The 24,936-nt window shown below is 31.2% G+C and overlaps 1 protein-coding gene across 6 annotated transcripts in view; it reads left to right on the top strand.

The window, feature by feature from the left end:
- LOC127710341 (myb-like protein X) overlaps positions 1-24,936 on the top strand; it is a 126,301-nt gene that overhangs the window by 42,587 nt on the left and 58,778 nt on the right. For 5 of the 6 annotated variants that reach the window (XM_052216152.1, XM_052216165.1, XM_052216156.1 and 2 more), the window contains one exon: positions 1,685-1,791. The exons of the other annotated variant lie outside the window; for it this stretch is intronic. The gene's annotated coding sequence lies outside the window, so the exon portion shown is untranslated. The remainder of the gene's footprint in view (positions 1-1,684; positions 1,792-24,936) is intronic. 6 annotated transcript variants of the gene reach the window in all.

Raw genomic sequence — 24,936 nt, forward strand, 5'->3', positions numbered from 1 at the left:
ATAAACATGAATCTGATTAAGGTCAGACTGATTTAATTAATTTTAATTGACCACATACATAGATTAGATTGGGGGCATACTCCCAGTGGAATGTATCAGCATTGGCACAAATTCACCAATATATTACTAAGATATCAAAACTTTTATGTCCAGTTTGAGGGGTTCTGCTTGGGGAAAGGGTATCAAAAGTAACTATTAGTATTTGAGGTTGGTCACAAACTTTTGAAAGTATAATCTCTTATATCAGTTATATGTGTAGAGTATTATTCACAAGAAATTCAGAGTTTTTTTAAATGTATTTTTTTTTTGTAAATTCAATATGATGTATATTGAAAGTCTATGCATTTGGCATTGTGGAGGTGTTGAAAAGAGTTATATAAGCTGGAGGCGAGGAGAAGGGCATGAATATTGCGGAGGCAGAGGTAAAGAGGGGAGAAAGTAAAAAAGGAAATACCAGAAAAAAAGAGGAACAGATATATCTGTGGTAATCCAGGAGAACAAAGGGATATTGAAAAAAGAATGGGAAAGAGTGGAAGGGGAGAATGAGTTAAAGAAAAGAGGAGAAAAGAAAGTCTCCCCTACATGTGTCTAATCGTGTCTAATCAAATTTTTGTATACTTGAATTCTTTCAAGCAGTGTTTTAGTAAGTTCTTGGAAAGGGAAACACCTTGAAAGATCTACACAGAAAATTTTTGAAACCACTAGAAAAGCCATATGTTTTCTTATGGGTCAATGTCTTTAATCATTCATTTCTGATATGTATTACTTGTGTCCTTTAGGTAAAAACTATTCACAGTGTTATTAAGTAGGTATATGTTTTATATTACATAAACACATACTTTCAATTTTTAAAAGATGAGAAAACCTTCGGGTACCCCAGAAAGATTTTCTGGACATGTTGTATCAAAACTTTCATCAATGCAAGCTGGAATTCAGTGTTTATGTAAATAAATCTGCCTCTTCTTTGTTAACTACACTTAATTAGTTAAGAAAATTTGTTAATTACTGTACTTATATCATTGTATATCAATCAGTATTGTGCCAGACTAATTTGTTTGGACACATGGGATGGTCAGTAACAGTACAGCTACTGGTCAAATTTATTTTTACTTGACCTTGGGCCAATTTTTTTCTTTTAAACATGTTTGATAAAAGATGATACAGTTTAACATAAATAATATCTTGTTGTAGGCGGATTTTCTTTGAGACAGGGATCTAATGCTATCTTAAGCTATGTTAAGAAGGTGTTACCTAGTTTACTTGCTTACTTCAATTATTTAAGAAAAAACTGACTGCTAGAAACTTCACAAAACATCTCTGTAGAAAGATAGCTAAATCAAAACAATAGGATACCTTACAATTTGCAGTTCCATCATATACAGAAGTATTTGAGCACAGTTAAACATGGAATGACAAAGCATCTTTCCCTTTACATACTTGATCATTGAAAAAAACACATGGGAAGCCATTAATAAGACTTGATGTCCAGTGTATATACTGGTAAACAAATTTGAGCTTATGAAATTTTGATTAATGAACTCAATTACACTTATGAAGGAATTTGTAGCTTTTGAAATATCTGACCCTAAACAAAGAAGTTATGGAGACCTGCACAGAACCTTGAAATCATGGCTACTTTTCAATCTCTTCTCATATTTTACATTGTTTTTTATATTTTTTATAGTGCGTTTCCTAAGGCATCATTATCCATATGGCTGTGCATCTTTCTTAATGCAAGACAACACTGCTAGTAAAACTAGAGAGCACTAAAGACTTTTCCACTTTCTTAAGGTATGTATATTTCTTAAGGCTGCAAAGAATACCTGAATCACAAAAGATACAGCTTGCCATGATGTTAAAGACAGATGTCTATACCAATAATCATCCATTATATTACAAGTAACCAAAAAAAAATATGCTGTCCAAAAATTGAGGTCTTCAAATTCTTTACAGATTTATGTAAAAAAAAAATCTCTGCATTATTATATTTTCCTTTAGCTTTCTGGTAGATTCTGTTAACCAGAATTTATGCTTGACACAGTATTATTGTATATGCCAGTGCAGTAATCGTTTAAGTCATATGACAAAATTGATACATACGTAAACTATTACGTAAGTATTTACGTCTTAGAACTATTTCTTTAAAACTAACATGAGATTTGACAAAATAATAAAAGAAAATTAAACTCTGGAAGTCATTTTCTGTAATTGTTAGCAACTGTTTGTAGTAAAATTTTATGTAACTACAATAATTGAAGCTGCATCTGATGTGAGGACAGTTTTGATTATAAACTGATTATTTTCTGTAGAGGCAGTTTCAGTGCATTGTCCTTGTCACTCACTAAAGTATAAGTGTCTTTGAAGTAAAAACTTTGAGAGGTTGAATTCGTCCAAATCCCTTCTGTCTTTTTCACTGTAAAGAACTCTCAAACACCTCTTCATCTTTGCTTAGGGATGATAAATGGAAGATTTATAAGTAGAGTGTTTCTTTTTATTTTGTTATTAAAGTACCCCTAAAATTATATTAAAAAGCCATTAACACAACAAAAATCTGAAATGGTACCTATTAAAATCACAACTTGATTATAAGATTTTTTGGGGACATATTGATTGTTTCTCAAAAAACATGTGTAATTGTTTTTTCCCCATTTTTATGGAGTAAAATAAATTAGATTTTTATGTCTCACAAATAAAAGTTCTTGACTATTGACGTTTCAAATCAAAATTTGGTAATTTGATTAATAAATAAAAGAGAAGAAATAATTAGTTTTAAGCAAAGTTTGGACAACTTTAATTTGCTTTCATGGTCTAAAAGTAAAGAAATAAAGTTTCAATTAATTAAGTAGAAGTACTCAAGTCTAGACATAAAACAATGTGAATGTCAGTCAGATCTTCAAGAAAATTTTCTAATGGAATCAAGCTTTTCAAGTGTTCAGATTTTAAAGTTTAAGAGAATTAGAAGAGGTTTAATTGTTTCTAGCCATTGTTTCCTCTTAAGGCAATATCTTTCTCAGCTTTATGGTACTTCAAATGGATTGTGTGATTTCTAGACACAATTAGGAAATGCTAGGCCTTCCATTAAATTACCAGAAGAATTAAAATTGCCTGAAATCATTAAACATATATTAGTTGCTTTTGTGCTCAATAAAATATGGGTTGGTTTCAAAATGGTTGTATTTTACATTTTGATTGAAAACTCGTGACATAATATGCCACTTTCTTTGTGTTAATTGTGGTCTATTTCATGTAATGTCACAAGTATGACATAAGAATAACACATACTTGGCTGTTGGGTTGCTTATGTTTGACTTATTTTTTTTATAAAAAGTTATTATGTCATATTCAATGAGACAGCAAACCAATGACTCCAATACTTAAAACGCTTCTTGAAGTCAACATGCAGCCTTTAACAATAGATAAGTGTCGGTACAATATGTCAAGTTCTAAAAAGCCCAGAGTATAGTACAGCTATAAACAAATTTTTCAAAGATCTCCCATCAGCACCATTTCACTAAAGATGAATACATTTAATTCTATTCATAACTAAAGAACACCACTCATAGGGTTTTTGGTCTGGAAAAGGCTCACAAATATGTGGTTGAGTTAAAATGGTTTTAAAATCACAGTCCTCCCCCATTTAATCTCAGTCAGTTGAAAAATGAAATGTGCAAAACAAAAAATACAATATAAAATTGGTGTAGGAAAAGCATACAGGTAAAGACACAACAAAAATTCTGGAACAGGCAAATATATAAGGAATGATATTATATCAAAGAAGAGTAGTATGTACTGAAAGCATTTCAAATTTGTAGAGACCACTTAATTTTGTAGCTATTATTTGAAATGTCATGATAAATTTTTTTCAACTGTTGTTTTCACAATTTTAGGAAATCTAATGTCAACTTTGGTGTAATGTTATGACTAATATTTATTTAGATTGGTTTTTTTTCTGCTATTTATCATTAGTTTAAATGCTTAGAATTGGACATGTTATTCATTAATGAGTTAACTGATGTCATGACATTTGATAATGTGAACTGATACAGGTCTTTGTCTTTACCTAGTTTGTGATGTACAGTACATACAGTTTACAAACTCTCTTGCTATTGTGTTTTATTTCTTCAAGGACTGGTGGTCCGAAAGATATAGGTTAGCTAAGGAAAACCTTGGAATAAAAGAGGATAAAAAATGATACTTAAATTAGAATTTTAAAAGCTTTTGAATTGTTTACAATTCATCATAGTCAGTTAGATGTAAATGTGAATATAATGATAAAAAATAACATTTTAAGTATTTGAAGTATTTTGAAGTATTAAAAAAATCCAAACAGTCAACATTCATCAAGGTCGTCTTACTGTTAGAACTCCACTTTGACAGGACAGATTTTTTTCTCTGTCTGGTCGTTCATTGTCTCCACAATACCCTTCACACAATTTCTCTTATTGAATGTCTTTTACTTAATTGCTTTCATCTAATTTCTTTACTTAAAATAAATGGCTTCTTTGTTTGAAAGCAGTTAATTCCAAAGTGGTAATTTAGTATCTATAGTTAAATAAAGTATTGTGTTTGTGATCTCCCTTGAATGTATACCACACAGAAGTATCTATTGCTTTACCAATTCTGCGACATTTTGATGAACATCCAAGTTGAAATGACTCAAAACAATAAACATCATGTGAAATTTACATGATGCATGCAAAACAATAACTATATAAGTATTGTAATTCACACTGATGGACAGATGAAAAGGGGTTCCTATAGAAACGTGTGTAAGTCAAATTGAAGCTGCTCAATATAAGGTTTGGCAACCTGCCTATCTTTTTTTGAGAAATTAGAGATAAAATTACTAAAGATCAGAGAAGTATTTGCGACATCTTGCATTTGCATATTTCTTTTGTTGGAATAGGTGTGTAGTTTACAATTGTAGCTAAGAATTTGACAGAATAGATGGTGTATATAATGAAACACGACAGCATTGTGGAGATTGGCATCTGTTTTTATTTTCATTTCACAAAACTTTGCAGAATTATAAAGACTTTATGATATTACTATTTATATTAGTGTGTCTCATCAGTTGTAATAAAAAGATGAGAGATGTTATACTTTGATTGTCTTAATGCAAGAACTGTGGAATAATTGTGAAGACAATGATAGTGGGGAGGTTTAAATGTTTCAGATTTTACAATGTGAATAATTTAAAAATACAATTAAGAAAAAATAAATAAATAAGCTGATGAATGAATGATTGAATAAATGGTTAATTGAAAATTACTGTATGTTTATGAAAATGAATTGTTTATTAGTGCTTTTCAAACAAAAAAATAAGTAATTTCCAAAAAAGTGAAATTAATTTAAAAAAAAAGTTTTATATAACAATAAATTTTTAACTATAGATCAGTTTCCTCTATAGATATCTACATTCCTTGAAAATAATCAATAGTTTTTTCAGCACAATTTAAATTATAAACTATGAATTTATAAAAACTAAAATTTCTAATTTCTAGTGTTCTGTATTATATATCCGTGCAGGAATGTTCGACAACTCGTCCTATTTTAAGGTTTTTTCTATGTTATTTCATTATTCATGACTTACATTCTTACAGTCAGGTATTATGACTTACTTTAGTCATTAACATATTAAAGTTTCCCCTGATGAGTTTGACAAGATTTAAGGGTACATAATAATTCAGAAATATCACTGTCAGAAAGAAGTTATTATTTAGAGCCACATTTCATTCATAAACTGATGTCATGTTACCTAGTTATGTTGATGAACTGCTTCCTGTAGAATTTGAAGATTGATTCCTATATATCAAGTAAACAAACGTTTTTGAGCCCATCCTTCTCAAATGTAAATGCAGGAAAAAATGTTGCACTATGCAAAGTGTCTATACTAATATGTCTGTTGGTTGGCAGCTCTTGTGATATTTTATTTATACCTTACTAACAATGGGTGGTTTAGACTGTGGTGTTTTGGTTCACTTGGAACAATTTTTTTACATTGGAATAAAAATAATTTTGTTTGTATTCAATTTTAAAGCAGGAGAGAACTGACTAGTTTTGACAAGACTTCCTTTATAATCCACTTTCATATATGTCTGCTTTTTCTGAAAACAGAGTGAGTATTTCCAATTTTGCTTAGTTTCTGAAAATAGAGAATAATGACACACTTTTAGTAGTTATCAAAGCCATAAGTAAGTCTATGAAAATACAAACTACCTAAAGTTGTGGTCTACTGGTTTATGCTTGTCTATAGTGCAATGAGTTGTGGGTTTGATCCTGGGGTTGGTCAAATTAGTATTTGCTACTTCATTGCCAAACACCCTACTTTTAAAAGTAAGGGCAAAGACCTCTTTGAGTCTAAATAAGTTAATACGTCTTCCTGCTGACAGTTACCTAGTGAGCTAGCAGTTAAAAAAAACAACTCAGTGTATTGGTCTAGTGAAAAGCATGTATGTATTCATATTTTGTTAACATGATAATGTAATGTTTGCCACTGGACAATAAGCCAACATCAATCAATTATTCAATCTGAAAAAAAAAACTTATTTACGAAACGGACAGTTGATTACATAATAATTTTCTGATTTTATCCATATAACCTTTTAAAATATGAACTTAATCCCAATGTGTTAACACTGATACACATAGTTTGGTCTTAAATAGTCTAGTCCAAGGGCTATTTAGCTGGTCTAAAGATAAGTGTACCCAGATCTAGTCCAAGGGCTATTTAGCTGGTCTAAAGATAGTGTACCCAAACCTAGTCCAAGGTCTATTTAGCTGGTCTAAAGATAGTGTACCCAGATCTAGTCCTAGAGCTATTTAGTTTGTCTAAAGATAGTTTACCCAGACCTAGTCCAACAGCTATGTAGCTGGTCTTAAGATAGTGTATCCAGACCTAGTTGAAGGGCTATTTAGCTTCAATATTAATCAAAGTACTGAAGTACTGAACATCGGATGACCGCAGGTTCTTGTGGATGGTCAAAAGCACATGTCACAGAAACAGATCACATCTCTATACCTGAAACTGAGGTTAATTTACAGAGATTTTTTTTTCTTATACAAGTTCGTGCTTGGATGATGAATAAACGACAGGAAATTCAACCTCACCGTAATAACTATTATATTGTAGTGATACAAATCAGTATACCTTAGACTATTATACTAATATAATAATAGTTACAGAGAATACACTGGTTTGTTGTTATATATTATATTAATATTACGGTTGCATGTATATATAATTTTCATCTTTTTGTATATCATACTATTCTACTATTATTATAGTGTAATGCAAGTGCATGGTGGACACTCTTCTGTAAAAAAAAAGTCGAAGTCTTAAAGGCTGTAAAAGCAATTGCTGCCATGTTAATGTTTTGTGGACTTTTATTTTTCATCCATATATATAAGAATTAAACCTGACAGGACAGGAGTGTTGACTAGTGAGAAGCAAGACGGTTTTAACTTTATATCAATATAAGACTTTAGCAGGAAATCATTTTAAATATGTTTTATATTTTACAAGGAGACAACAAGTTTACCAGGCTAAAGTTGGGGTTAATTATACATGTGCTGAAACATATAACTGGAAAAAAAATCATTATGGATTATCCCCTGGTAGTGTTTGTAACTGGGCAATAACTTCCTTTATTGATTTAATTTTAACCATTTTCATAATTAATTTAAATTAACCATTCAGTTAAAACATTTCAACTTTCCAGACGCAAAACGCAAGTTTTATTGACTTTATACAGAAAATTCGTCCTTGTAAAACATTTAATAGTTCACAAATGATACGCGATTTTAAAGTAAAATTATTTCTTAAAACACTGCAAAAAATTTCATTCATATTGATAAAGTGGTATCGTCATAAAGTGCGTTGAAATGAACAGTGGTATAGCAAACATCGAATTCCCTCACAAAATGTTATCACACACTACAGTAAGGGGAGTCAGTTAAGTTTGTCTATTTTTAGATACTATACAGGTAATCTTTTGACAACCTGTGTGACCTGTGTAGTGATTTTGATTTTACGATAAATTCATGAATGAACGATAATTTTATGAATGAACATGAGCACCTGACCTCTTTCTTAAACACCTATTAAACATATAAAACCGTATTTAATAAGAAGATAATTCAGTCAAATTTTCAGTACTAAATCAACAACTGAAATGATTCCATTTTTTGATGAAACATCGTACGAACGGAGAACGGAATCGCAGGTATACATATGCACTTTTTTCCCTTGTAATGACCGCGGATCTATAATTTTTATAGATCGGTTGAAATCCCAAAACTAATTTGCATAATGGAAATTTAGGCGATGGCAATACATCGGAGTGACCTCAAGGTCATCCTCTGTAAAAATGAAGTAAAACTTCCAAATAAATTTTGAAATGCTAAAAAGGTATTTATAGTGATTTGCAGTTTAAATTATTTCTAGAAGTTACATGTATATCTGACAATGTTATTCAATGATTGATCATTTGGCTCCTGGGAAACCGTAACACCCCATTATCAGTGCATTGCTATCACCAGTGAACTAAGTAACTTTGTTTCATCTGAATGAAGGGAAATAATTCAGTCAGTACAAAAAAAAAACACTTTCAATCTTTAAAATTGAAATATAAAATCAATACAAGTATAAGGATTGTTAATCCTGGGAATCAAAATAATTGGAAAAAAATAATATAAGTGATTGTTGCTGAAATATACAAACTAATCAAATTAAATCATCCTGAGCTAGCCTTTTCTGAAATTAAATCTTCAATATTTGAAATTTTATGCCTAAAGGATGAAATAGAAAATAACCACATAAAAAAATCGATTCAAATTATGGTTAGATGATATTTTGTTGCTAAATGTTGATTTTATAATAGTTCACATATGCCATTATCAAAATGATATAAAATCAACATTAAAAGAGGAAAACTTAAAATTAGGTTGTGTGCAGTCTCTTCATCATTTGACCATAGAAATATCAAATTTAGCTAATGAAATAATAAACTAACTGGTGTGCATGTGAAATTTTCATTAAACTTTATATTTTGTTTGGAAATTAAATTACGACTGAATACTAAAAGAACACCACGGATGCTGCATTAAACTTGGAGTTTTGAAGTAGGCCTATTTTATTGACGTCAGATTCCATCTGGGTGTAGCAGTTTGATATGCTTTAGAAAATTTGGCAAATAAAACCAATATTTTGATAGCCATCATAAACCTATTATTAAGTTATTTTATTTCTATAGCATTGACATCAAGAAAAACTTTAATTTCATTTAAAGCTTTGATGAAAGCAATTGTTATATAATTGGAAGCTTTTTTAAGAGGAAATTTAAAACGGAGTCTAAATGTATCCAATCAGCCTTCTTTAGTGATTCTTAGAAATTTCGATCATTTCAAATTATTTTCAATTGATTTGATTTGACTACTGTTTGCACTGGAGAACTATAATTTTTTAACTTGTTTGTCTCGACTTAATTGTGTTTTTGTATTCGAAGGAAATTGCTTTAGAAAAAAAGTTTCATAAATCTGGCTATTTAAGCGAGGTAATTTAAAGTGCAGACAAGAGAAAATGCTTTGTGCTTAGCAGATTTAAATACTATTATTGACCAACAAAGAAACAAATCTTTCCTTAGTGGTTTTTCATTCATTTTGAATCACATTTTTAGCTCACCTGACCTGAAAGGTCAAGTGAGCTTTTCTCATCACTTTGCGTCCGTCGTCCGTCGTCCTGCGTCCGTCGTCTGTCGTCCGTCGTCCGTCGTCCGTAAACTTTTACAAAAATCTTCTCCTCTGAAACTACTGGGCCAAATTTAACCAAACTTGGCCACAATCATCATTGGGGTATCTAGTTTTAAAAATGTGTGGCGTGACCTGGTCAACCAACCAAGATGGCCGCCACGGCTAAAAATAGAACATAGGGGTAAAATGCAGTTTTTAGCTTATAACTCAAAAACCAAAGCATTTAGAGCAAATCTGACATGAAGTAAAATTGTTTATCAGGTCAAGATCTATCTGCCCTGAAATTTTCAGATGAATCGAACAACCTGTTGTTGGGTTGCTGCCCCTGAATTGGTAATTTTAAGGAAATTTTGCTGTTTTTGGTTATTATCTAGAATATTATTATAGATAGAGATAAACTGTAAACAGCAATAATGTTCAGCAAAGTAAGATTAACAAATAAGTCAACATGACTGAAATGGTCAGTTGACCCCTTTAGGAGTTATTGCCCTTTATAGTCAATTTTTAACAATTTTTTGTAAATCTTAGTAATCTTTTACAAAAATCTTCTCCTCTGAAACTACGTGGCCAAATTAAACCAAACTTGACCACAATCATCTTTGGTTATCTAGTTTTAAAAATGTGTGGCGTGACCTGGTCAACCAACCAAGATGGCTGCCACGGCTAAAAATAGAACATAGGGGTAAAATTCAGTTTTTGGCTTTTAACTCAAAAACCAAAGCATTTAAAGCAAATCTGACATGAAGTAAAATTGTTTATCAGGTCAAGATCTATCTGCCCTGAAATTTTCAGATGAATCGGACAACCCATTGTTGGGTTGCTGCCTTTGAATTGGTAATTTTAAGGTAATTTTGCTGTTTTTGGTTATTATCTTGAATATTATTATAGATAAAGATAAACTGTAAAAAACAATAAATGTCGGCAAAGTAAGATCTACAAATAAGTCAACATGACCGAAATTGTCAGTTGACCCCTTTAGGAGTTATTGCCCTTTATAGTCAATTTTTAACCATTTTTTCGTAAATCTTAGTAATCTTTTACAAAAATCTTCTCCTCTGAAACTACTGGGCCAAGTTAATTATAGATAGAGATAATTGTAAGCAGGAAAAATGTTCAGTAAATTAAGATGTACAAACACATCACCATCACCAAAACACAATTTTGTCATGAATCCATCTGCGTCCTTCATTTAATATTCACATAGAACAAGGTGAGCGACACAGGCTCTTTAGAGCCTCTAGTTCTGACTGTTCCTCTTGAACTTCATAGCTGCAAGGAATGTCGTAAAACTGAGCTTCTTTTTATCAGTAAAACTGCATATTTATCAAGTGAGGAGCAGAGTCATTTTTTATCATGATTTTGTCTCTTTTTATTATTAGATTCTGGTTTAGCCTCATAGATATTGTATGACTAAATATACATTTAAGTTTCTGTTTTTAAATTACCAACTTTCCACAGTTTTTGCTTGGGATCCATTCACTTGTAAGGAAATCAGGCGAAGCAGTTTTCAAATGGTTTTTGATTTTTCAGGCTGATATTTTGTTATCTTGCAAATCTGCTTCTTTTGGTATGTTATTTCATAATGTCTGATGAGAAGTTTTTACATTTGATAGTAATTGTCTGTGTTTAACAGAGGAAAAAGTCATTTTTACATTAAAAAAAACTTTACTTGTGAACAAATTAATTGTTTGATAGAAAAGAGAATAGAAAGTGGGAATGTTTCAAAGAGAACAACCAGACCAAAGAGCAGAAAGCAGCCCAAGGCCACTAATGGGTTTCTGACACAACAAGAAAATCCCACACCCAGAGGCGGACTTCAGCTGGCCCCTAAACAATTATGTATACTAGTTCAGCGAAATAATATATACCCATTTCAAAGGAAATGGATGGAATATATTGGTTTACCTATGTCTGTGTTTTTCTCATTAAAAATTTTGTCAGAAAGTACATATAGAGCTTCCTGAAATTCGTTATCATGCTACATACACTGTGTGATTCAATTTTACATCCATTGCTCATCAACTTCATATTTTGGGAATATTTACACAATACTGATTATGAAAAGTTGTTTTAGGATGCTTAATCAAATACTACATATGCTATTGCATCTCTACATGGATATATGGTAACAGAAAAACAACTGAAATTGCAGGTTTGAACTAGATTTTTTGGGTCATGAAACCAACCCAACAGGAACATAAGAAGGTTTACCAAAATAAGACAGAACATTATGTCTGTAGCTTCAACTGATTTTTCATCTTATAAAGAGTAGCAGTGATTTTATAGATGTTTATTTCTAAAGTGAATTGACACTTCACTAATCCACTATTCCATCATTTTAATGAATTATCTCCCCTTAAATTTCCCTTTCTTTTGTCACACGTGGAGATATTTATGATAAACCATGTAGTTAATTTACATTTACGGATTCTTCTGGACATTCCATCATGAATTCAAATCAACAAGAATATTTTCAAAATGCTGAAAATGCTCTTCCCTAGAATTAGAAAGCTCATTAATATTGAAATATAGGAGAAGAATTATTATTTCAACATCTGCTTAAGTTGTTAAATGAACTTTTGAAACACATGACTTGCAAATTTTAATCTGTTTCAGCTGGCAATATCTTTATGGAGATTATTGTTCTATATATTTATTTATTTTGAAGTCCTGGAAATTAATAATTGATACTTTTTGCATTATTTTATCTTAAATCTTATTACAGTTTATCACTTTTTCTATTAAAACAAGTATTTAATTAATCCCTAACCTAGTATTCTTTGTTTACAAGAGTAGAAAAAAAGATGTTTATAATTAAATCAATGATAGTAAAAAATCCAATTGTTTCATTTCATCATCTTTGGCAAGTATCCAAAACATAACTATGAAGATAGTAATTTACATTATGTACCAGTCTTTCATCTAAGTCAATGTTTATTTTTATTTTTGTGTTCAGAAAATGACTGTTTTTTTTTTATTCATTTGACTTTATGTATATCTGGTAAAGTACTATAAAACAACTTATTTTCTTGGATCCTTTGTTTTGTGTTTACTAAGCCCTTTCTAGTTCATTTCATTGGCATTTATTTTCGCTCTGTCCTAAATTTGTTGGTACATGTATATCAATATATGAGAAGTCATAGTTGACAAATTCTACTCACAAAAGTCACATGAATAAATTGCTTGCAAAAATTAGTATTCAACAATAGTTTTTAGGTGTTTACTAAGCTGATGGCATTGACAAGTAGCTTTAAAGTTTATGAAAAAGTACATGGTATGTGTACCTTTGTTGTGCAGCTCATCCTGTTAACTGGTGCACTGTTGTTATCAGTGATAGTGCAGGTGCTTGTTGCATACTCTGCAACACAGTAACTGTTCTAACTAATTACACACTGAAGGGAGAATCAGATAGTTCAAATCGTTATAGTCTATCATAATTTTATATTTGATAGAAGACACAGCAATGGACACATGGGTCCCAAATAGATGCTTAAATAGATTCATAATTGATTCCATAAAGAATAGAATATAGATCAGTGGATTCAAATATGGTTCCCAATATATATATATTGGAACCAATCAGGAATAAAAGTCTGATGGTTCTAGACTTACTTGAAAATAGTAACTTTCATGTCAAGGTTTTCAGCTATGATTTCATATGGCTGTTTCTTTTATATCAGACAAGAAAATAAATTCTTAAATCCATGTCTGGTTATAAATTATGATTTAATTGTCACTGATAAGATAATGTAATACACTGGGAGACTTAATATATTCACATTTTGAACTTTGAAACTTTTAATGAGATTTTAATTTTGACATTAATGAGATTATTATTAATATATCATGTGGGTGGTAGTTGTTGCTTTGTTGCTAATTGGTAGTTGATTAGACAACTCTATAGAGAATTGGACATTGAAATTTGAAAAATAATACAGTCAAATTTAATCATGTGAGGATAATTCAACATTTAAGGCGATTGTTTATGGTCTGTTTAAATGTCTGCTATTGCTTTGCCAGAAATTTGCAAACAATTTGGTTTTCCCAATATGCAGGTATTATAACAGATTAACAATAGAGTAGAAACCACAAAAATTTGCAAACAAATAAAAGAAACAAGTGAAAAAAGAGGGATTTGATGATATTAAGGAAGGAGATTGTAGACTATTAATTATTATGTGACTAATCAAAATCACCAAAAACATTAGAACTAGAAAACAAACTACCTAGTACTACATCACATCAACATATGAGACTTGCAGTAATGTTTTATACTGCCCCTATTTATTTAGGGAGTTTTATTTTTCCACTCAATGAATGGAGGCTACATTGCATTCAACTTGTTCATTGTTCTGTCCAATAAATATTTTGGTAACTTTTTTCTCAAGTTCTACCGAACAGAATTACTTCATCTTTGGGCAACAGCTTGTAAGTGATGAGTGGTAACATTTGAGCACTTTTCGCATCTGTAAGACACCTAATTCCTGTCTGCTGTTACATTGATTTTTGATGCCCCAGCCGTTGCGGAGGGGGCATTAAGTTTTACCCTTATCCCTCTGTACGTCCGTCAGTATGTCTGGTAACGTCCGTCCATCTGTCCATCCCGAAATTGGTTTCCGTTCTCTTACTTTAGTTTGCCTCAACCAAATGTTATGAAACTTATACACAATGCTTATTACCACAAAACACAGATTAAGTTTGAATTTGGGTGGCGTCATTTTTACCGTTCTAGAGTTATGCCCCTTTACAAATGAAAAAATTGCTGATTTTAAGCTCACCTGGCCCAAAGGGCCAAGTGAGCTTTTCTCATCACTTTGCGTCCGTCGTCTGTCGTCGGCTTCGTCGTCGTCGTCGTCGTTAGCTTTTTACAAAAATCTTCTTCTCTGAAACCACTGGGCCAAATTTAACCAAACTTGGCCACAATCATCATTAGGGTATCTAGTTTAACAAATGTGTCCGATGACCCCGCCAACCAACCAAGATGGCTGCCATGGCTAAAAATAGAACATAGGGGTAAAATGTAGATTTTGGCTAATATCTCTGAAACCAAAGCATTTAGAGTAAATCTGACACAGGGTAAAACTGATTATCAGGTCAAGATCTATCTGCCCTGAAATTTTCAGACAAATCTGACAACCTGTTTGTGGGTTGCTGCCCCTGAATTGGTAATTTTAAGGAAATTTTGCATTTTTTGGTTATTATCTTGAATATTATTATAGATAGAGATAAACTGTAAACAGCAATAATGTTCAGCAAAGTAAGATCTACAAATAAGTTGTCATGACCAAAATTGTCAGTCGACCCCTTTAGGAGTTATTGCCCTTAATAGTCAATTTTTCGTAAATTTTTGTAATCTTTTACAAAATTCTTCTTCTCTGAAACTGCTGAGACAAATTTAACCATACTTGGCCATAATCATTATTAGGGTATCTAGTTTAAAAAATTTGTCCGATGACCCCGCCTTCCAACCATCATGGCCGACTTGGTTAAAAATAGAACATAGGGGTAAAATGCAGTTTTTGGTTTATATCTCTGAAACTAAAGCATTTAGAGCAAATCTGACAGGTGGCAAAAATGATCATCAGATTTAGATTTATCTGCCCTGAAATTTTCAGACGAATCCGACAACCCGTTGTTGGGTTGCTGCCCCTGAGTTAGTAATTTTACAAAAATTTTGCAATTTTTTGTTATTATCTTAGATATCATTATAATATCTAATATCTAATACTATTAATTATGAATTTAACCTTATTTTACATGATTTCCAAAGCATCAGTAAATACAGGTGAGTGACACAGGCTCTTGAGAGCCTCTAGTTTTGTTTCCAATCTCTAACTTAAATTTGCATCAACCAAATGTTATGCAACTTATTACACAATGCTTATTACCACAAAACTCAGATCAAGTACGAATTTGGGTTGCGTCACTTTTACTGTTCTTGAGTTATGTCCTTTTATAACGTTATATGCAAGCGGGGGCATCGTCTGTGTCCCATGGACACATTCCCCATTTATTTCACTATGGTTACACCCCAGTTCTATTGTTATACTTCATAGTTTCTATTTCTGAAACAAGTGTAAATTGAATAGATCTATTGTTACGAATAACAATGGATTTTGACCACAGGGTATGACGAGAGCGGGGTTTCTGGAAACCCCTGCTTCTACATCCCGAAAACACAGTCCATTGTTATTCATAACAATAGATATTGATTATTTTTTAAATAGCATGAACGTAAGAAATTACTAATATTGTTCACTACAAGTTGTTTCAAGATATTAAAAAAACACACATTTTTAAAATAGGAAATTCCAATAGCGAAAGAAATATTAAGCCTATTTTGAATAAAAAAATCCTTTAAATACTCCTTTGCTTGAAGGTAATTTCTTTTTATCCCAGTCATATGTCTCTATTCTAAAGCATTGATCTTTAATAAAATGGTGATTCTAACTCCCAGACAAGGAGCATGGTGTACTTTTTTTTGTAATAAAATACGAAACGGTCAACCTTGACCTGCTGATCCATATTAGCACATGGATTTGACGGGAATATGCAAAACAGCAACTTTGACATTTGTAAAATCTACTCACTTGTCGAAGTTTGAACGAAGATAGCCAAAGTAAGGTTACTAGTGGGGTTTCATGTAAAAAAAAAATTCTTATAAATCATGGTTTGATATTGTCAATAAATATGCTATCCGTTCTTTTTCATTTAATAATCAATGTTTACAAATATAGGGTTTAGCATTGGGTGTAAGTAAGTTATACACCTCGGGATACGGCGTGTCTGGATAAGAAAACCCTCCGGCCGTCGTATAACTATTACTGAATGAACTTTAAAGTTTTCTTCACATAGTTCTCCAGTACTACTAAACAGAATGACTTCATCATTGGTCAGTAGGTTTTCAGTGATAACGTGTGAACACTTTTCAGATCTGTCATACACCTTGATTTTTTCTTCGATGTCAATCAGTGAATGAATTTCAATTTTTTCCTCACACATTTCTTCAGTACTAGTGAACAGAATGACTTCTTCATATTTCTTTATATTTCTTCAGCAGTTTGGTAGTGATGAGTTGTAATGTGTAGGCCCTTATTAAATCTATCAGATATCTACATCCTGTTTTTCGATACCTTGAGTTACAAGCTGGATTATACAAAACACATGAGTATCTACCCTAATCATGCCTTACTCCAAAAGTTCTCATTTGAAGATGTGCAGTCAAATGTCCCAGTAAACAACTCAAAGAAGTGTTTAAATGAAAATTTTCCTTTTTAGCTCACCTGGCCCACAGGGCCAAGTGAGCTTTTCTCATCACTTGGCATCCGTGGTCGTAAACTTTTTCAAAATTCTTCGTCTCTGAAACTTCTGATCCAAATTTAACCAAACTTGGCCACAATCATCATTATGGCATCTAGTTTACAAAATGTGTCCTTTTACCCCCATCTAACAACCAAGATGGCCGATATGGCTAAAGATAGAACATAGGGGTAAAATGCAAGTTTTGTCTATTTTCTTGAAAACCACAATAAATAGAGAAAATCTGACAAGGACAGAAATGTAAGGAATGATGAGATCTACGTAATGATCTTTTTTCTTCCAAACTGCCAGATGACTTCTTATGGGAGTTATTGCCCTAATGACGAATTTTACCAACTTTTAAAATTTTTGCCTATTATCTTAAAAATTATAACAGATAGAGAGAAACTTTATATAGCAAAAATGATCAGCAAGATAAGTTCTACAATAAGTCAACATGGTTGAAATCGTCTGATGACCCCTTATTACTCCTAGTTATTGCCCTTTTATGACAATTTTTACTTTTTTTTTTGCGTTTTTGCCTAATCTTAAAAAGTATAATAGATAGATAGAAACTTAAATAGGCAAAAATGATCAGCAAGACAAGGACTGCAAAAAAAGTTGAAGAGTTGAAATCGTCTGATGACCCCTTATTGGAGTTATTGCCCAATGATGGTATATCTGAAAACTATAATAGATAAATAGAAACTTAATTAAGCAAAAATGATCAGCAAGACAAGATCTACAAATAAGTCAACATTGTTTAAATCTTCTGATGACCGCTTATTGGAGTAGTTCTCTTTAATAACGATTTTATCATTTTTTTGGCGTTGTTGCTTACTATTTGAAAAACTATATTAGATAGATAGAAACTTAAAAAAGCGAAAATAATCAGCAAGACTTGATCAACAAAGAAGAGATTTTTGTCATGAATTATATTCTTGTCTACAAAGATGGAGAGTATCCATTGTTGAAGATGCACATAGACCTAGGTGAGCGACACAGGCTTTTTAGAGCCTCTAGTTAGGCATTGGTTTAGACTGGCCACACTGTTTATCAACACTTTATTTTGTCACTGTGTTAAAATGATGTAAAAAAGTTTGAGAAATGTTATCATAAAAAATACTTTGGTCAAAGAATGCAGACAATTTTTCAAGTATCAAAACTGTAGTGAATTAGAAATGTTTCAATTGATACAAGATATCTGTTCTTCTCTATTATTCAGAAATGTACCAAAATTGGTTACAAAATATATTGTCTTTGTTATAAGTACGAATTATGATGTATTGATGATATCAGCTAAGAAAAAATTTGATATTTGTAAATCTGATAGTTTATGTACAAAATTTATGCTTTAACTCCAATGTTGAATTTTAAGTATTCAAAAATGGTTAGTCTCTAGAGTAAACAATATTTTTATTGTGAAATAATTACATAAACACTACAAATATGACACATTTATTAGGATTGGAAAACAAGTAAATTAGCACTTTTACATATTCCAAATTTGGTTAGTCTGTAAGTACTTAGTAAATATATTGTGTAAGGTAAACACGAGCATGCCTCATATAATATCAGAAATACTGTACTTGAAAAAGTCATATGGGCAATGAAGACACCGAAAGATAACATGCTATTTCTTGCCTTGATTATTTGTCATATGATATGCTGAAATAAGGCATTACAAACATCAGTCATTTATTATATATTGTATAAACAGTTAACATAAAGAACGAAACAATCACTTTTCCTTTTAAATGCAAAAATGAAGAATATCATCCAATATAGCTTCAATGTATTTTAAATAAATTCGAATTTAAATTTATTGGTTCTTTTAATGAAATGAACTTAAATTTATCAAAGCCTTGCAGCTCTTGTTCAACAGAATAAATGGAGATATTTCAAGCACTTTATTCCCAGTACATCTTTTTGGATTAACTTTAAAACAATTGTGTTTGTGTAATTTTGTGCTTAACAAGATTTATTTCTTTTAAATTTTCTGTTTGCATAGCCGGAAGAAATCACTGTTACAACTAAATATAGCAAATTGTTGTTAATCGAAAATTCTGATTGAAGTATTATATTGAAATTGGAAGGCAGTTAAAAGTTTGATTCATTTTATCAGTCCTAATATGCAATAAAGATTTCAATAATAGCTTTATTTTCTCCGATTAGAATTTCAGAACTGATACTAACTGGATTTTGTGCTTGAAGTGATTCCAGCAGAACTTCAAATCAGACTTATAAAGAGGGTAGAAAATCTATTGGAGAGAAAGAGGAATTCTGCTGCAGTGAAAATGTTCAAAAATAATTGCAATTTGCTTTTACTTTGCCCCATGGACAAAGGGCTATCTATTATTCATTAGAATTTCATTGAGAAATTGAAAAGTCCAATCATTTAGAAAAGGTCAATGTAATTTACACCTCTTTTATTGATCAACTTTTTGTAATTTTGACATATTAAACAGAATAATCTATTTATTTGAAAGACTGATATAGAATTACCCCCCTTGTAAATTTTATATGATATAGTTATGGTAGAGTCGATGTAATAATCTGCGCTAGGTATTATTATCTTAACATAGAGTTTTTTTGTTCAGAAATTTAAAAGTAAAACTCTGTGTCGAAAAAATGTTGTATATCTTAATTTGTTAAAAAATCATTGTTGAGAACAATGATTTTTAACAAACTTTTGATAGATCCATGTATTAGGATTTTGTCCTGCTCAAATTCTCAATTACAGCAGTTAGCAAAAATGTAAGGAAAGTTAATAGAAATTATTGACAAACTTTTAATTTGGAAATCATAATGATGTCATGAATAGACTCATACAATTCCAGTCACTGAAATAGTAGATAAAGAATCCCCTAAATATAAAAGCAACACATATAACACATATTACGGTAAAAACAAATATGAGTATGACACTGAATGAGAAGGGTGGGTGAAATGGGAAAATATCTTTCCTTCCATTCATCTGTCTGTCTGTCTGTAAAACATTTCTGTCCCCATTTGTCTAAGTATTTTTCCAGTCCATTAGGTTCTTGATATATGGCATCTAGTTTGATGTTTAACTTTCTGGTAATTCAAAAACTTGTTTTACCTCCTTTGTGCAGAAAACATGTACATGTATATCAATGAAATATCAGGAACAGAAAAAAAATAAATAATATGTTGTTACAGAATAGATAGTTCTAGGTAGCAAGGTAATTCCACCAGGTGGGACTATAATTAATTTGTTTATGGTACATTGTACTTCAGCTATAAGTGTCAGCAAATGTACACTATTATCTGTCATATGATTTTGTAGTGGTGTTTGTAAATTAATTTTGGATATTTAAATTTCTAATTTTTTTTTTTTACATATCATCACTTTTGTACTGCAACTGGTCTTTACATCACTCTTTTACGCCTAACACAGACTTTTTGTATGAAATTGAAATCTGTTTCCCTGTTCACTCAATAACTGCTTTAAGTGCTGAAAGTTAAGCGTTTCAACTTAGCATGTAGCTTATAGGAGTAAGAGTGAAGACAGGTCAACTCAGAGACAGTATAATGTTTCAGGAATGGAATGGCAAGACTGCCTGCTAACTGGTACCTTGTATACATGTCAAAATTGTTGCTTTACATTTCAGTCTTATACATGGCAGATTTCATATTTATATCACATTCACATGTCCTCAACAAGAATATGCTTGTCGTATTTGTTATTGGACACGAAAAGTTCATCCATCCCTGTTCATAAACAATCTTATACAGATTTCTACTCTACCCCTGTAATCCTATTTCTACTTCAAGCTTGTCCCTGTAAAATTGAATTTATGCCCCTGTTCATATAGTGTTTTCTAAGAAGGATAAATTTACTCTTATATGAAACTTTTACCAATATCATTCTGAGAAACCATGCTAATGTTATCTCTATTCAATATATAATAAACTAACTGCTGACATATACCAAGACAAGCAAGATCATAAATATTAGGAACAAAATATTCATCTTTCACAATCTGTAGGAAAAATTCTATTAGATTTAAGATTTTAGTGGTTTCATTATGGTCAAGGTTTTTTATAGAAATGACCAATAGAATGAAAAAAGTTGTAACTCAATTATTATTTCTTATTTGATCAACCAAGAATTGACCCTTCTCCAAATCAATTCTTCTGGACAACATAAAAAACTCATTCAAGTACTTGAATTAGAACATCAAAATAAAATACAGGATTGTCTCTGTTGCCAGGCAACGTACAGTAAAGTTTATAATTCATTTTAACCAATATTATTCTGTATAATGCCAGACCATGGACATTCTAAATTGTTTCTAAGTTCAAAGTTGTTCCTCATTACGATGGATTTATTTTACTTGTCCACTAAAAGAAAAAATAATTTAGAAAATGCCAGTTATAATGTACGGGTCAATAGCTCTGGTCAGTTCCGAACTGTCTACTAGGAAATGAAAGTCATTTGTATGCATGCCTAAGAAATAGTTAGTGAAATTCAAAACGACAGTTTCACAATTCTATTGTTGACCGCCCTAGGGAAGAAAATTGGTATTGAAATTTTCTGAACTGACAAGTTCTTATTTTGAATCTTAATTTCTGTATCTGTCTGTTCAGAATTAATCATTAAGGATTTTTTTCCTTTCTCAGAAATTGACATTTTCAAATGGTCACTCAAATTAGATTTCATGCTGGTAGTGAAGCCCTTAATTAACAAGCGTGTTATTTTCAATGTTAGAGACTTAAATGGACTTTCAGTCGATATATCTGATGTTTTGTTACAAAACTAAATGTAATTTGTTCTGGCGATGTATAGGCACAAACTACTGACCAGTGCTTCAATTAAGAGATTTTTATTTGGCTTTACGTGGGTTGTTGTAAATGTGTAAACAAATTTACCATTTCTTTTTGCATTTTTTAGCAAAATTTTAGGTTTATATTTAATTATTTCCTTTTGACATTTCTGTCAGTGATGATAATGATGACATCGTATCCATTTATTGAATACCAAAAACTGCACAAGCCTTATTACAAACAAAGGTATATAACTTGGTCTGCTCAGTGTTCGTCAGGGCCTCTTCCCTTCCTCTGAACATCTGTCTTTGACAGCAGTTGAAGATACACTTCTGAAGTACTGTTACAAGGTAAATACCACTTTTGGTGTGACTCAGATTTAGATTTTAAGAATTCAAAAATGTTTTAAATCTTAAAATCTTAAAATCTTTCAATTTCACAGTTGTATTCAAATTTCAGCTTTCAATACTTTACACATCATTCTTTCATTATCAATTAAAATTCTGGTATGCTTCACAGTCTTATTGGACATATCACTACAAATTTTACTTACTAAAATAAAACCATGACAATTTAATTTCTGAATGCTGAAAATATCAGATGGACTTATTGAATACATCTTTGGTTTGTTTTCAGCAAAAAGGAGGTAATGAATGCATATTCTTAAAATATCATTCCTAAATATATTGGAAAATGACCATATATCAAAGGAGCAACACTTGGTTGTTTGTCATCTTCATGTTTACTTTCTTTCCATGTGTTTAGTTATTATACTCTGTAGTCTACACAGTCTTTCACAGTGAACAAGTTCACCAAATATCTCTACACAGTCTTTCACAGTGAACAAGTTCACCAAGTATCTCTACACAGTCTTTCACAGTGAAACAAGTTCACCAGATAGATACTTATCTATATATAGAAGTATATATATAAGTCTAAATTGAAAACAACGTTCAAACCTAGAATGTATATATATATATATTACATAGGTGATCCGTTTATTTGGCAATCGCCAATGGCAGTCAGCAGGGTTTAAGAACATTTGTTGTTCGACCTGTTAGTTAAATGCGTTTTGTTAAAATATACTTTTTCACTCTTTTGGTCTCTTGGAAAATGTTGTTTGTGCTGTATTTAGACCCCTCTAACAAGAAATTTGTTTTGCATGCACACGTATAAAAATTTCGGTTTTTATCCAACGAAATCATAGGTTTGAACGTTGTTTTCAATTTAGACTTATTATACTTTTTCGTTTGGGCTTGTATTATATTTGCCTTCAGGTTTATATGATCTGTTCATCCTATTTTGACTCCTCAAAATTCAAGAGTCTATCCTAAATTGAGGTAAATTGTATGGCTTTCCAAATACCGTTTCGATTCCTAACATCACTGAAGAGACATCAGTTGTCGAAATCCGGATATGGTGTACAAAAATCTTTGCACCTTTTGTTTGCGGTATTAACATCTTTTCCGCAAGTTAATTGTTTTCTGTTTAGTATTAAATTTATATTTAAGATCCATTTATTACATCGGTGATCCGTTTATTTGGCAATCGCCAATGGCAGTCAGCAGGGTTTAAGAAAATTTGTTGTTCGACCTGTTAGTCAAATGCGTTTTGTTAAAATATACTTTTTCACTCTTTTGGTCTTTTGGAAAATGTTGTTTGTGCTGTATTTAGACCCCTCTAACAAGAAATTTGTTTTGCATGCACACATATAAAAATTGCGGTTTTTATCCAACGAAATCATAGGTTTGAACGTTGTTTTCAATTTAGACTTATTATATATATATATATATATATATATATATATATATATATATATATATATGGATTACTTTCTGAGGTAAATCTATCAGAATTTTTTGTCCACACTTTACAGCTTGAGACTCATCATATTCTTTTTTCTTGAAAGTTAAGAAAGTTATAGTCTGTCTCACTGAATGAATCTCTACTGTCAGAAGAATCAGAATACAGTTGAAAGTATTCTAAGGGAACGCTTTCTAAAAGTACATATTTACTTGAACAAGAAATTTGAACAATTTTATTTTCTGGAGCCTTTATTTTTTTATTGAACTTTTTTAGAGAAGATTATTTGATTAATCTTAAATTTGAACAGCCAAGAGACCTATGTCAGTGAACTCCCAAAAATCAATTGAAACTGAATTAAAAAAAGTCTCGAGCGTTTTTTAATGAAAAATAAAATGTTATACAGTTCTCTAGAGGGCCATCTTCAGACATCAGCTTGTATGTTAGACATCTGTAAATTTGACAAGAAGTCTACCAGTCAGAATCTGTATTTCTTTTTTTCTCTCCTTATAATTTTTGCATGAAGATTTCATTAACATGTTAAGTTGTGATGAATGGCTGATAAAATTTTAAAGGGGAGGTAATTTCCCCAAGGCATTGATTTTAAGGTTTTTTCGTTAAAGTTTTAAAAGATTATCTATTTCTATGAGGAAAACTATCTGTATAGAAAGGCTTGTTTTCTAGTTATAGACGGTTCACTCAAATCTTATAGGTGATTTAACATGTTATGTGATAGTTTCAGATTTGATGTTAAAGGATAGATTTTATGTTTGTTTCAAAATGAGAGAGGGGGGGGGGGGGTAGTATTTGAATTACATGCAAAACAAAGTTAGAAAAAATTGATAATAACTGAATTGTAAAAATTAGACCTATACAGAATTCATTCTCAACTTTACACAAATTTGTATTAATAATCAGTCTACTATGAATTAATGCAATGAATGAATTAATATTATTTTAGAAGACCTTTGCACATAATTAAGATTGGTGTCACTTTTTGTCTCGCCTTGACGGAGTAAAAAGCGAGACATAGGTATGCTGTTTCAGGCGGCGGCGGTGGTCTAGTTCATGGTGAACCACTTGTGGTAGGTCAATGATATTTGGTATGCAGTTGTATTAGCATTGGTACATCTCATTACCATGGAGATTGTTTTGCCCCGCCCCCTCAGTCAAGGTCTATTGACTTTGAAACTTTGCTTAGTTTACATGTATTAGTTTGTGATTAGATCAGTTTATGGGGAACCACTAGTGGTAGGTCAATGATATTTGGTATGTAGTTGTATGAGTATTGGC

Source organism: Mytilus californianus, unplaced genomic scaffold (assembly GCF_021869535.1).
Source record: "Mytilus californianus isolate M0D057914Y unplaced genomic scaffold, xbMytCali1.0.p SCAF_1, whole genome shotgun sequence".
NCBI classification, from domain to species: domain Eukaryota; kingdom Metazoa; phylum Mollusca; class Bivalvia; order Mytilida; family Mytilidae; genus Mytilus; species Mytilus californianus.